The sequence below is a fragment of the Mya arenaria genome, chromosome 10 (genome assembly GCF_026914265.1).
Source record: "Mya arenaria isolate MELC-2E11 chromosome 10, ASM2691426v1".
In the NCBI taxonomy this organism is placed as follows: domain Eukaryota; kingdom Metazoa; phylum Mollusca; class Bivalvia; order Myida; family Myidae; genus Mya; species Mya arenaria.
In genome coordinates this window covers 63,475,905-63,491,229 of record NC_069131.1, presented here as the reverse complement: position 1 = coordinate 63,491,229, position 15,325 = coordinate 63,475,905, and positions in this window count along the sequence as shown.

The window sequence follows — 15,325 nt, the reverse complement described above, 5'->3', positions numbered from 1 at the left end:
TTTATTAAAAATATTTTATGTAATGTTTTGTCAAGAAACTGTGACATGTGTCTCTGTCTGTCTGCCTGCTTGCCTGCCTGCCTGTATGCCTGCCTGCCTGCCTACCTGCATGTCTGTCTGTCTGTCTGTCTGTCTGTCTGCTATAGCGAAACAAAATTCAACCGCAAGAGGGGCGAAGACATGATCAAATCGCATATCATACCAATTATGTGACACGACTGTGCATTCCGCATGCCATTGATTACAAAACGATTAATCAAGATTTTCACATTTCATTTTCATTTTTATCTCGGATCTGGCTTTCAGGCTTGAAATGATATTAAATTGGTATGTTTGAAATAAACATATTATTAAACGCAATATTTACCAATAGGAATCAAAAAGTATTCAATCTTTATTTTAAACAAACTAGTGTTATGGGAGCTCCGAGTAAAATCGCAACATCTTACATTTAACCGATACTGACAATGGGAGATAATCGTTTAGGATAACGAAGAGAGGATTATTGTTTTTATCAGTGTAATATCGTAATATATTTCACCGAGTGAGCACGAAAAGCTATATTTCGAGAGTGACTTTATTTAGTATTGGTTATAGACAGAGCCAAAAAAATACATCTATTACTCACACTACATTACACTCTGTCGGTCAATGTTGGCATCACGAGTCAGAACTGCATTAAACAAATGGTTTTTATGACAGCCCATGTCAATTTCAAATACTAATGACTTTCGTATTCAAGAAATGAGTGCTTATTTCCATTGACTTCGTGGTTGAGAAATTAATAAAGGGGATCGTTTCCGCTGTTAATTGGTTCATGTAGTGATGATTATCATCACATACAAGCACTAGTGACACGGCATCGATTGCTCATAGTTCTAGCTGTCTTTCATCGCATAAACATAATGACATAGCATTAGTTTTTCAGAGTTGTAGCTTTTTTTAGCTTAAGATGCTCCTCACATACATGTACATCCAATAATGATATGACATTATTTGTCCAGTGTTCGAGCTGTCTTAGCATTTAGGGTGATTCTAAAACATTTGCATATCATTTTCTATTTAATCCTAGGTCAATATAAGCATTTATGTCATGACGATTGATTGAAAAAAGAGAATTATTCAATACGTTTTAATTAATTTATGTATAAAGTGGATATTTGTTTATTTCATTGTAAGGTTGTATTTTATTTCAAGAGTGTCAAAGAAAAAATAAATTTTCACGAGTGACTTCGCCTAAATATTTTGTTATTCAATATCATCACCGGTGTTGAATACAATAGTGTTTGTTTATTTTGTTCTAAAGTAGCTTGTGATTTCATACAGCAAAACATTTACATTGATCATGCATGCGACAACACACTTTTTTATTTCATGACACAACAAAATCAATGTGTATACACGCGCATGCAAAAACAAAATAAGTTTGCAATTACATTCGACAACAAAACTGCTTTATACATGCATGTAGCAACAAATTTTCTTTGTGCTTGCAAAAATAAAGAAATATTTTGTACAGACAATTTAAATAACCTTTACTGTACACCTGCGTCAAAAAATTGAAGAGTCGCAATTTTGAAAGTATGCGAAAACTATATTGAAAAAATTGAATATAACTGGTCAATGTTTTATGTGCAAATGTATGCTTAAACTATAAAGACGGACAAAACGGAAATTGGTAGCAAAAACACATTCTGATAACGATTCTCAAGTTCATGTCCGCATACCATTTTTAAAAGCAACTTCAGGATTTCAATTAACAAGAACAAATAGATCTGTTAATTTCAAATAAAATTGACTGTCAAAAATGTCGGTTGTTTTTAGCAATGTCATAAATGTACGCCAAGAAAAAAAACTTCACAGCGGCCTAGTCTCGAGGGTAATGTACTCATGTTGAATGCATGAAAGCATGCCATATAGAATTGCTTATTTCGTAAAAGGAACAGTCTGTGCTATATTATGATGAGTGTTTTTTCACGAATACGTTTTTACCTAACATAAGGGACGTGTTACAGGTCTTCAGAGAAGCGTGCAATAAATATGTTTTATATTGCAATGAATGACATTAAACGCTTTTGCAAAATGAAACAGTATTAAAATGAACAAGGAGGTATAGTTTACTGAAACTAATTTATATGGAATATCACTTATAAAAACGTTAATCATGACAATTTAAATGAACGCGTTCCTCTTTTTTGCCATTATGTTGACGTCTATTAATATAAAAGAAACCGATATGATTGAGAAAGGAAGCTGTTTCTTGTTTATAAGATGCCTGCAGTGACATATAAAAGTAAGACTGAAATACAATTGTATACACAACACAGAATAACATTTCAAATATTATTCCTACTCCGAGTTTTCAGGATGTCATTTGACAACCAGTTACCGAGACAAATAATATGTCAGTGTATTAAAAATTATGCGGAAAGCTACAGAAACAAGCTCAGTAGCAAAAAGTTTAAACATATAGTATTACCCGGTTTAATGGCACTGGGTAAACGCCTAAGACAAAGAACATAAAATCACAAAATAGAAACATGGAAGAACAGCACAAAACTCCAAAAGCAGCACAGTACATACATACTACATATATACAAAAAAAAACTAGGTATGTTTATAAAGGATTGTTAGGTACCGCATTGGAACGGTCAGTAAAATGTAAATTTACTGGGGGTTTAAACCAGTTTATGTGCACAAACTTCACACTTACCCCAACAATCCTAAATTAAGATAAAACGCAAAAGGTAAATCTTATCAAAGTATGCATTAACTTCAGGAAACTTAACAATAAAACAATAATAATAAACCTATAGGTAAACCCCAGGTACTTCTATGATTAGAGATCCCAACTCTATCTGCAGACGGAGGAATACAATTCAGAGCACCTAATGCAAAAACTTTTCAAAGATACGATGCAGTCATTGTATGAAACTATGAACATCACTCATAGTTGTTCAACACAAAATGATGTATCCGTAACTGAAGATACAAAAAACGAGTTAAGGAGCAAAATTATTGAAAGGCAACACGATCATCTTGCTTTAATCAACAGACACACGACAGTATTCGCGGGTGATACAAGCGAATACAATTTACAGACATCAACTGATTATTGCCAATGTGCCATTTTCATATTTTCATTGTATCCCGTAATATACTGCGTTCATATCTGTAGTTTTAATGGAGTATAGGCCGTTCCTTTTTCTTTCTTAGGGACATACTTCTGATCTCACTTGGGCTCTCAAATTGGACGGGCCGCAGTGAAACGGATTACTATTAGCTACCACCTTTCATTTCAATCGAGCTAAAAGAAATATGTATAACACAATCCAAAACTAGTATAATTTAGTATTGTAATACTTACGTGATATAACATAAGGGGTCTCTTAGCATTGATATCTTTGGGAGACAAAACCATTCACCAAACAAGAAGAACCTCAATAACACTTACCGCCTTCTAAGGTAATTTCAAAACAGATTTAATGCAAATAAATGGCCATATTATCCTCCGCTCGACAGTGCTACTGTTGCTATTAGACTTTCCCTTATTTGATTAAACAATTATCTGGAGAGGCTATTTCATATAATTTTTCGCTAGTATTGCCAACACAGAGACAATAAAAAACTGACAATATCTTTGTGTGGCACTAACTACTCATCAAATAAACATTTACAGCTAAATTGATCCAGTGTATCGTTTTTTAAAACTTTAAATAACAGCGGTAGATTCATCTTATATTGAGAGTATATATATATAAGCTGTATTATAATACAAGTATGTATAAGTTGTAAAAACATAACTGCACCATAAATTAAGCTTTACCCAAAATGAATTCGTAAGGTGTTATCACTGAGCCAAATAAAGCATCAACAACTTCAGTAAATTTTGTATACACGAGAAAGATCATGTGTTTTTCACATCCAAAATTACCAAACTTACTTTTATCTTCATCAATGTCTAGAATACTGGTTTCACATGAACTTAAATGGGGAAAATATGCTTTGATAGTGTAATAGTTTATGTGAAACGCGTATCATTTCCCCATGTTCAACACAAGTTCTGGCGATCTAGTTATTTGTTTTAAAGTCCATTGTAATCATAGGAAATAAACAACGTGGCATAAGGAAAGTGTATAAATAATCTCTTATGATTAATATTAATCGAACGGAAACTGCTTTAAAAATAAGGAACATAAATCGTGCTTTCGGGAGGATCATTTAGAATTGTTCTCGTTCCGATTAGCTTTAGTCCTTTTGTGTCAAGCACTGTCTCCGTGCAATAGTAACGTTACCATAGGCTAGTTAAGCAATAATTTATATATTGGACGCTAGGCTACATTAAGGCAAATAAGAATTTAAGAATTTATGAGGGTCATAAACGGACCCGTCTTTGTGTATTAACTTGTTACGGTAATCTTAGCTTTAGACGAGTGTATGCTTAGCTGAAATTCAGTATAGCAAAAGTTGGTTGATAAAATACTGAATTCGCAATGCGTCTCTGATTAACATGTCTGATGTACATGTTGAACACAATTAAGTGTAATAGCTAAATTTCCGGCAGTAAAAGAATTACCGATTGAGTTACTATGTGTTTCGATACAATTTCACTTAAAATATACAACATCTAGTTATCATGATTAACAAAAATACATTATGACTGTCTCACTTCAAGTATAATTATTTAAAATCAATAATTATGAGAGAAAACATGCAGTCAAGCATAAATCACAAACTATTTTCAAGCCAAATAAATAAGCAAAATTAGTTTTTTATCAACAAAAGACAAACTTTTTTCACATGACATACCCGACGGCTAAAACTTGCCGATGGATTATTCTTACGATTCTGCGATCAGGCCCCGGGAGGGGCAATATAATCAATCTCACAGTTAAAAACACAGGAATTATACCGTTACTGGTCATGAATGTTCTAAAACAGTGAACATATGTCTATAATTACCTTGAAATAGCAAACACATTTTTATCTCGTTTCTACTTTGAAGTAAATTAAGATGACCAACAAAAAAAAGAAAAGACAAAAACGGAAAAATCTTCAAAATCAAACAAAAACATCTATAGGGTTATCCTTACATATATGCAGGAAGTAAGTTGATTGGTTGAGAACTGTTTTACCATTTTTCCCTGCATTACTCTCTAGACACATTCGCTACATGGATTTCTCCATAGTTGACAAAATATTTACACAAATTGCAATCCTATTATTGGTCAACTGTTTGTTTGAATGACATTCGGCGACTGGCCAATAAAATTGTTGTCATTTTGTAGCTGGTCGGTTGTAATTGTTATATCAGATGTGTTGTAGTTGTTGTGTGTTTGTAGTAGTTAACTTTTCAACAATAATGTAATAAGCCGTTGGGCGTATTTCTGTGGTTCAAACGGCATGGCCGTTTCCCTTTTTATTAATGTTCACTAACCGTGGTTTGCGCTGTAAACCCAACATTTTACAGTGACTATATTTTGATAGTTGAGTCGGGTATGTTTTCGTGTATCATTATTTGTCTCTTGCTTGGTGTGTGTTTGGCCTTCATAAGGTGTTTTCAAACAGGGTCTTGGTTCAAATGTGTGTTCCTGTAGATTGCATTGTTGAATTCAAATCTTAGATGAGCGATCAAGGATCCTTTAGGAGTCCTTTCATTTGATTTATATTTGATTCTCGCAGTAATAATAATACACACAACCTTTATCTTTTTCAAGGTGTTTCAAGAAAATTGCCCGTGAATCCTTTCAATATTGTTCTAAGATCTTTATTAGTGATATCCGTACACTAATATCATTCTGGATGAGAGATACTTCGAAATGAACACACATCATGCAAAGTATGAACATATCAGTATGTGTTTGATTGAAACTGTTCATTTGCAGTAATGAAATGTTCGACACAAATGTTACGCAAATAAACATTGATAATCTTTATGCTTCAACACGACATGTTTCTAAAGTTGAATCTGATGTTAACTTTAGAATGTTGTTATTATTCATTTAATTTTCTTTAAATGCATTAAGTTCATATAACTGGTAGGGTAGACTACAACCTTCTCGTCGTTGTCTAAATGTTTTGTAATAATAAATACGATGATAACCTTGAATTTAGACAGCCTGTTATATCTGCTTTTGTCCTGAGAAGTTGGAGTAAAAGATAACTGTGAAATATTTGTATTCGTTTTATAACCTTTAGACTTAAATATAACATAATTGTTTTTCAAGAACTAAAGTTTTTGGTATAGATATAACATGACAGGGAAGCGAACATACTATGTTTAGCCTTAGACCTTAGAGTATTTCCTGCAGGTGAACAACGTAATGAAATATGTTTGTAATGTTTTAAGATATTTATTTTATTATTATGAGCGCTACTTATTTGCGATTTTATTGGCTGCAAATGGTAAACTAAGCAAAATTTTATAACGCAAATAAACTGCTTATTCGGACAAATTGTCACCCAAGTAACTTTGTTATTTGTGTTATTCAAATGGCAATGTCAACTCCTGAAAACAGAAACATTCAGAATAATCAATATGTTTGGCTTAATAGTAGACAAATGGACTGCACATGAACAGCAAGTGTTGGCACGGTTATGACAATACCATCTAAATGTTCTCTGAGTATGATTGCTAGCTTAAAACTTATATAACGTTTTCACTGTTAAACTTGTTTATGCTTCCCAAAGGGACAGCATATAGTCGCTTCTTCTTACGCAGTCCTTTCGTCCACCCGTCCATCGGTTACAACAATGATTTGAAGGGTACCGTGAAAATAGAACATAGACGGAGGTTCAGTTAGCAAGGACCATAATTCTAGATTCAGTCATCTTCCATTTATTTTACTGTATGCATTAATGAGGTAGACGATTGTAGAAATCAAAACTAACAGAAGCGATATAAACTTGTAACTTTGAATATAGATATAAGCAACTGCAGTGCACAAGAACATTTCTCATACCTTCAACATTTCCTAACTATCTTACCTTTAACATATATTTAAGACTATTTTTTATCCATATCAAAGTCTCGAATGTACGTTGGGTATTGCCTTAAAAATTATTCAGATAGATTTAATTGAGGAGATGTTAAGAGCTCATGAACAATAACTCTTTTTTGTATTATTGCACTTTAGTCATTATTTATATTTAGTTTTTGTTCGCAGCAAAAGGTATTTTTCTGTACTTTTCCATATAAATATTGATTTCAATTTTCATATACAGATATAAATTGTGAAGAAAGAGTACAATTCACAGGAACCATTATGTTGTCTTTAACCTTTGTTTGTTTGCATTAGTAAATGTTGCCCGGAGCATTATTCCAAAGTACAGGCTTCATATCTCATATACCTTATTTAAGATCTTGAGGAGAAGGGAAATAATATTTTTAATATCAAATATGATTAACACAAATCGTTTTCACTTTTGAACTGGTGTGTTGTCGATCGTGCTTCCGTCCACAACCACCAATCCTTTGGCCTTATGTTTAAGTGTTATTTTGAAAGAAATGTATTTCAATTTTCGCTTACTTGTCCTTATAAGTGTTGTGTCAGAGAGCATACATCGTTTTAAGCAATACCATTGCTCAATTATTGGATAATGTCTCTCTTTCTGAACATCCATGTGACCAACCCTATATAAGCAATATCATAAGAAAAAAAACAATGTTTACTCAAAAATGTATAATTTATCAGAGCTTGAACGTGGTTTTCCAAAGACACACATGAAGTGAGGTATGCAGTATTTTTATAGATAAATACAAAATGGAATATTTAAGATCTAACACGATGTTGATTTCACATGATTTGTAAGCCGGCGGTATCAAGTATTTTTGATTTAAGGAATAATGGGCTCATTGTTTTTAACTGTTTTTAATATAAGAACGCCGTTAACGACGTCCTTGTTAACTCTCATTTCTTTACTAGTGAGGGAAATTTATTGACACATTTGTATTTTTCCGTACATATTTCAAGAGAACTGTTTCAACTGTGTTTGTTTTATTCATCTTTATTAGCACATAATAAAACATAACTCTTTAAGAGTTAGCAACGATGATAATTACAATGTTCTTAACGTTGATAAATCTTTTTCCAATCGGTCCATTATTCGATTATAAAGATAGCAAAAAACAACAGATACGATCCTTATCCTAGGTTCGCTACTCTGAGATTTAGTTATCTAACATTTTGAAAGTTTTTCGAGAGTGTTATTTCGGTTAAGGAGAGATCATTTGGACGTATACAGAACATCCAACTTGAAGGTATATATACTCTTCATCAACCACCACTAGCACTGCCCTGTCAGGTATCCTTTTACAAAACCTCAATGCTCCCGAAGACCTGGAACTACATGATTACACAGTAAACAGAAATGAGTCTTTACGGCCAACAAACAGTTCCTTACAAGGTTGGAACAAAACGCCACAACCGTATTGCAGTACTTTGTTTTTAGATCATTGAATAGAAATGTCTCTCGTAAATTTAAATTGTGATAGACTCTTTTTAAGACATATACCATTAGCATAAGACATGAGCTGCAAATCTTGAGGAAATTCTTTTAAAAAATAAAGGTTTACATCAATCTGTGACCAGAAATTTATCTTAAATAAGCAAGAGTCTACCAAAAACGGTTTCTCCGTTATCGTTTACATTTTTGTCCAAGCAGTGTGTATTAACCTTCGAATTGTATCTTTATTGACTCTGTCTTATTCGTGAAGTTAAGGCAGATCACAACCTTTTTGGATTGTCGATATACTAGCTTACACTACCTCTGATGTTATAATAACGCCGCCATTTTTAAAAGCGATGTTATGTCATACGCCATTTCCAGTGTGTGTATACCACGTGATAAATTAAGTCATAAATGCTACCTCGTAAAGCAACATTTTGCTTAAAATGAACCCTTAAATCAAAGATAACATTTCTTTTGCTACATAATTTTGAATAAAACATAGGGCAGTCTAGGCCGCTTTAAGAGCCCCGCCTTTTTATTACCGAAGTTTGATGAGGTTATTAGTTTCATTAAACACTTCGACAAACCTGTTTCCAACATAATGTTTTGATAGTGCTCCGTCAGACGGCCGTATTGCGAATAGGTTTGCCGATGTGTTTTGAAAAACAAAACTCTCAATCAAACTCTGATTAAAGACCGAAGGCGAGGCTCCGTAAGTGAGAATGAGAAGGGAATGCACTTTCATCATGATGGTAAATATCGTGAAAATCTATGATAGGCCATGTTTACAAGCTAACCGCACCAAGCCCTTTGTGGTTATTATTTATCATTAATAACATGTGATAGTTACATTACTATAATTGAAATAAAGCATGTGATGTGATTCAATTTAGGAAAATGACATGTTGATGAAAAATTCTCCTCAATAAATATGAATCTTTATTTACACAATTCTGCATTATATCCATTTATTCTGAGTGCCTGATCTTGAATGACATGGATGTATTAGATGGTTGTATATGTCATTGAAGAAAGATGGGATAACATATATATATACAATAATAATGAAGTTGGGATAACAAATCTAAAATTTATTTCGATGAACGGGTTGTGCCCTGTTTATGCCTTCATTCATTATTTTAGGAAAACACAAAATAAATAGCTATCAGTTAGTCTTTGAAATTGATGGAACTTGGTTATTTCAATTCAAAATGATTAATTTGTACTTACATCCTTTAACAGGACAGCTTCGGTGTATGTAAAGGTCCGTTTTATCTACCCAAATTTAGTGTTGGTGATTAATCTGTATTCTATGACACAGTGTCAAATTCATAGATGTGCATCTAAATCTGTGTTCTGCGAAATCAATAAAAAGCTCAACGTTTTCATATCAGGCTTTAATCTGATTAGTAGAAACGCATGGCTTGTGAAAATAACATAAGATGGTTTCCAGAATATCTTGCTGAATTTGATAATACAATAAGTGTAAATTAGTGGAAATTTCATCTGCAATTCCGAAAAACTCTGATTACTTTAAATTATTTAAACCAATATCATGCAAAAGAAGTGACACAGCCTGATAAATAGCAAATCTAAACATAATAAAACAAATATATGCATAAGCCTCGCGAGATTTACTCTAAATAATTCATTTCAAACATAATTAAATTTGGCAGAAAGTCACTTCCTGGCTGATTTGGGGTCCATTCGGATTGTTTCGTTGCATGCATTATGAGTCACCATAGAGCCCTTGCATAAACTCGTGAAAGATTCCTGAATCAGCTGGATGAATTCACTGAAGATAAATGATTGAATTCTTATAAATTCAATGAGGCATTGTGTTCTCTTCCGTTCATCTGTGTACATGTAAATCAGCACGGTTTATACCCTGTTTATGTGTTGGCGAAAATACATAAAAGTATAAACTCTCATTAATATTAAGCCGAGCGTAAAATTATGGTAACATATAGGCGACAACCAAACTTGTAATGATAAACTCCTTAATAGTTTTCATACTGGACTAGTATAAATTGATGTAGCGTTTGATGTCCGAATATGACTTTGTTTTTATATTATCTGATGATAATTTGAGCGGAACTATTTTAAAGATGAAAGTCAAGGTCGAGGTTCTACGCCTCCTGATGCGTTGATGTATTGCCACCGCACTAAAAGTGACAGAACCTGGTCAACGGTTTCAGTAAAGTCAATACATAACAACACACAAAAGTCAGATATGAAGCAATATTTGTTTTTGGTAAATGATGGGTAAATCAACGACTAGTCAACACAGACTCATGTCATTTTGTTATTGCATTATGATTTTCTTTTTATCTCTTAGGGTGTATGCAAGGCCCTTTACTTTGAATGCCTAAACAGAGTATTTGTTATCATTATGGCTTATGGTCCTGTGTAATGTTATATTGTTCATGTATAGTGACGATAATTTTAACACAACAAATGCCCTAAAGCTCGAGACTACGCGGTTACCGCTCGTTTTCTGAATCAGAACTAAAAAGAATCAATACATTCGAAAGGAAGTAAAAAATAACAGCAAAACTTATGAGCAAATATAAAAGATATATTGAAGATATTTTTTTATTTCCACTTTTATTCATAAAAAAAAATGCTCTAGACAATGACTAAAGTTACAGTCGTTTTGTTGTGATGAAAAACGTCCATGTTTAGTTTTTCCTGTGTTTAATAACCTTTTATAAAAACACTAATAAGTCATCTTACCAACGTTCGAATGACATGATATCTCACAAGATCAATACCATGCGATAGTTAAATAAACATGTTAACTTGTAAATTCAAATAAGAACATTTTATCAATGCAATTCATACTTTCACTTCGAACAAGAATTTTATATTCGAAAAGTCAAACATACGATACGCCAGTGCTTTTAACCTATAATAACAGACGTCCGGATATCATGATATTTAATCAAAAGCTATATGAGTATTCAACGTGCGCTACATATATGTAAAGAACGTTTCGCTACCTTGGTACTGAGGCTAGAAAATAAAGAGTTAAATAGGTAATTCTATAAATATAGAATTAAATTATCCTAAACCATTAATACACTTTGACAATGGATCTTTATTTGCTTAGCCACAAAGTCTTGTTCGTTTAAGGGACCATATACAACGTTATTAAACAAACAAGGGCTAAACCTGTCCACGTTTAACCTTTGACAATTGTTAATAATCGATATGTCAGTTTCTTAAATACTTTGTCGTCGTATTGATATTTGACTCGTAGTACAACTGTTATTGGGTAAAGCTCAATAAGTTGAGAATTGTTGTTTTTTGGTTTTTCGCTGACAGCAAGCATACGAAGTGAGATCAACGACTGATAGTTAGAACATCATATTTCAGATCGCGAGGAAGAATTTTGATGAGTTGTGAAAACATTATGAATGAGTATTTCAGATATTTTTCGGAAATATTGTTTTGAGTTTTGTAAACATTTGACAGAGTACCCAAGATCCTTTAAGAAGAATTGGACGTGTCACCTGTTTTGAGATCCAATCAAAATCAAGCCAATAAGAATACCGATGTCACGATCGAATAGGCAATGTCAACAATTTTCTGTATGATTGGATTATAAATTATTATGCTTTTCATAGCCTACTATAAGACGTATGTCGAAAAAAATCTTTGAATATTTATCCCACGATCTAATTTTACCATGATCACAAACACTGTCATCAAGATTCTGTTTTACTGGATTGTAATAAGGTATTCTCTGCGCAAAGAATTCTTACACTTATGAATATACAACGTTACTCTGAAGTCGCTATGGTGATTAACCCATAGGAACAAAACTTAAAGATTATGCCAAACATACTTTTCAAAAAGTATTCCTTACAACGCAAACGCCAACACCGACGTCAATTTTTTTTTTAATGTAAACAAAAAATGAAAGAGAAGTGCGACGATTTTGCAAAATCGTATATTTAATTAATTACACAACACTAACCGGTATTCATTCCAGTATTGATCTCCAACTTCACATTTTATAGTTGATATTTAGATTATACATTTTCCAAACAGTAAGCTTCTTTGAGCTTTCCATTGAAAGTGATCATTTGTAATTAGTGCAACACCTTCAACGCCATAGCTAGTTTAATTGCGAAATATATTCTAAATCAAGGATACTGGCAAGACAAACAAATAAATAACTGCATTGTCCGAACTAGAGATTCACATAGGACAAAGTTGCAATTGATTTGGATCTTTTGTTAAAATAAACTCTTACTAATGAAATAAGCCTATCAATTTTTGCTTCATGTGAAACAAAACGTGTAGACATAAGAAAGATAATTACTATTTATTTGTCATGATTTTGTTTAATTCAAAAAGATGACTAGTCTTAATTGTCTTTGGAACGAAGGGTAATTCAAGCAATCATCGTTCGACTAAAACGTAGTATTTCGGTTATCGAGGTACATTTTGTATTCCAATAAATAGTTTTGCAATTAGAAAAGTCACCTTTTGTCTATAAATAATTAGTATTGCAGTTAACAAAGCATAAATATTGTCTATAAATAATTAGTATTGCGGTTAGCGAGACACATTTTGTCTATCAATAAATAGTACTGCGGTTGAAGAGTTACATTTGTCTATCAATTCCCGGTATTTAACATTCCTGTTATCAGACAGACGAATAAGTTTTTCTTAAAAATACACTGAGACATTTATTCTCGCAAGAGAATGTTAAGCTGCCGATATGTTCTAGTATATAACTATTCGTGTATAATTGTTGTTATTACTTTCATTCATTATTTAATTAGTATCCTTGTGTTATGTAATTATGTTGTTTTTTTTCTGTAAGATATGTAACATTATTTTGAAGACTTTCTGTTAAACTTCTTCTACTTATACCCCAAAACATTACAATACCTTAGTGATTTTTTTAAACACTGTACCATCGGGTACAAAAGCCTTCAATAAAACCTAAGAATTATCATATTGGTAATAGGTAGATTTATGCTACAATTGGAGTTTTACAGTTTGTACATTCATGCAGTATAATGTAGCTAATATAACATGTTCGCTAACTCTAAGATGAATCCACCACTGTCATTTAAAGTTTAAGAAAATGATACATATCATCAAACAAACTTTAAGTGTTATTTCATGAGAAGCTTTTGCCACACAAATATTACAGTTTGCTTTGGAGTGTCGTTGTTGTTGTGACACTATCAGGACATCGTTCTGAAACTTCGGTCCCAATAGTTTCTCTAGATAATTGTCTTTTTTGATAATTGTCTAGATAAAGTTTTGCAGCATATACATATTGGTCTGAAACGGGAATGTCAAATCACTAGAGTTGCACTGTCTAGTGATGATGATATGACCATTTGTTTTACCTATATCTGTTTTGAAATCATCTAAGAATGTGGTAAGCGTAAGAGTTATCGATGCGTTTCCTGTTTGGTGATTGAGCCAAAGTTTTTTACATAAGTAAAGATCAATATGCGACAAAATAAAGTAAATCCTAGGTGGCCTTTTCTTTAAAACTAATTTTAAAACAACAAGTTATACTAGTTCTGGATTACGTTCAAACTTATTTCTTTGAGTTTGCTTGTAATGACAGCTGTTTCTTAATCGAATCCCGTTCCCTGGTTAGAAAATAACACTGTTGTCTATTTTGAGAGGCCATGAACATTGATGTCAGAATTATGTCCGTAAGATAGGAAAATGACCGTTATTGATCCAATTAAAACTACAGAAACGGACTCAGTATGTTACATGATACAATGAAGATATTAAAATGGCACAGTGACAAAATTCAGTTGATGTTTTGTCAAACTGTGTCTGTTCTCATTTGGCCAGCTTAATTTGCTTTGAGATTCATTTGATATCAAATTAAAAACATTAATAATCAATGCATTCATACATTAAAGCAACTGACAATCTGACGTCCCTATTCGTGCTTTAAATGAAGTACAGTTCTGCAACGCACAATGTGACTTTTTGATTCAAGCTTAAAAGGAGTACGTTTCTGCAACACACAATGTGACCTTTCTATTATAGCTTTAAAGGAGTACGGTGCTGCAACACACAATGTGACCTTTCTATTATAGCTTTAAAGGAGTACGGTGCTGCAACACACAATGTGACCTTTCTATTATAGCTTAAAAGGAGTACGGTGCTGCAACACACAATGTGACCTTTCTATTATAGCTTTAAAGGAGTACGGTGCTGCAACACACAATGTGACCTTTCTATTATAGCTTTAAAGGAGTACGGTGCTGCAACACACAATGTGACCTTTCTATTATAGCTTTGAAGGAGTACGGTTCTGAAACACTCAATGTGACCTTTCTATTATAGCTTTGAAGGACTACGGTGCTGCAACACACACTGTGACCTTTCTATTATAGCTTAAAAGGAGAACGTGCTGCAACACACAAGTTGACCTGTCCTAGCAATTTGATTTAAAACGAGTTAGAGTTTTTGTCAACCACGTCGTATTATCATTATAATGAGGATGTCACTATATGTGTTAGTTTGTCTTCATGAAATATTTTCTTATCAAATAACAATCATAGTTATATCCATATTTGTATGCAATTTCATGATTTTCAATTTTCAATTACACGGATTCAGCTAATTCTTGATAAAGATAGTCTTCAAAAATGTCGGATGTCTATAAATAACCTGAATCTCGTGTGTAAATAATGACAAATTACGTTATAAGCAACTAATTTCTTCTTGTGAAATGCATTGACGCCGCTTCGTCGTCTGCCTACAACATTACGTTGCCTTATTATGTTATTTGTAACAAATATTTGATGGATCAAATATTGTTCAATCATATTGGTTACGACAAACTTTTTATTAGGCTAAAGGAAAACAAGCTATG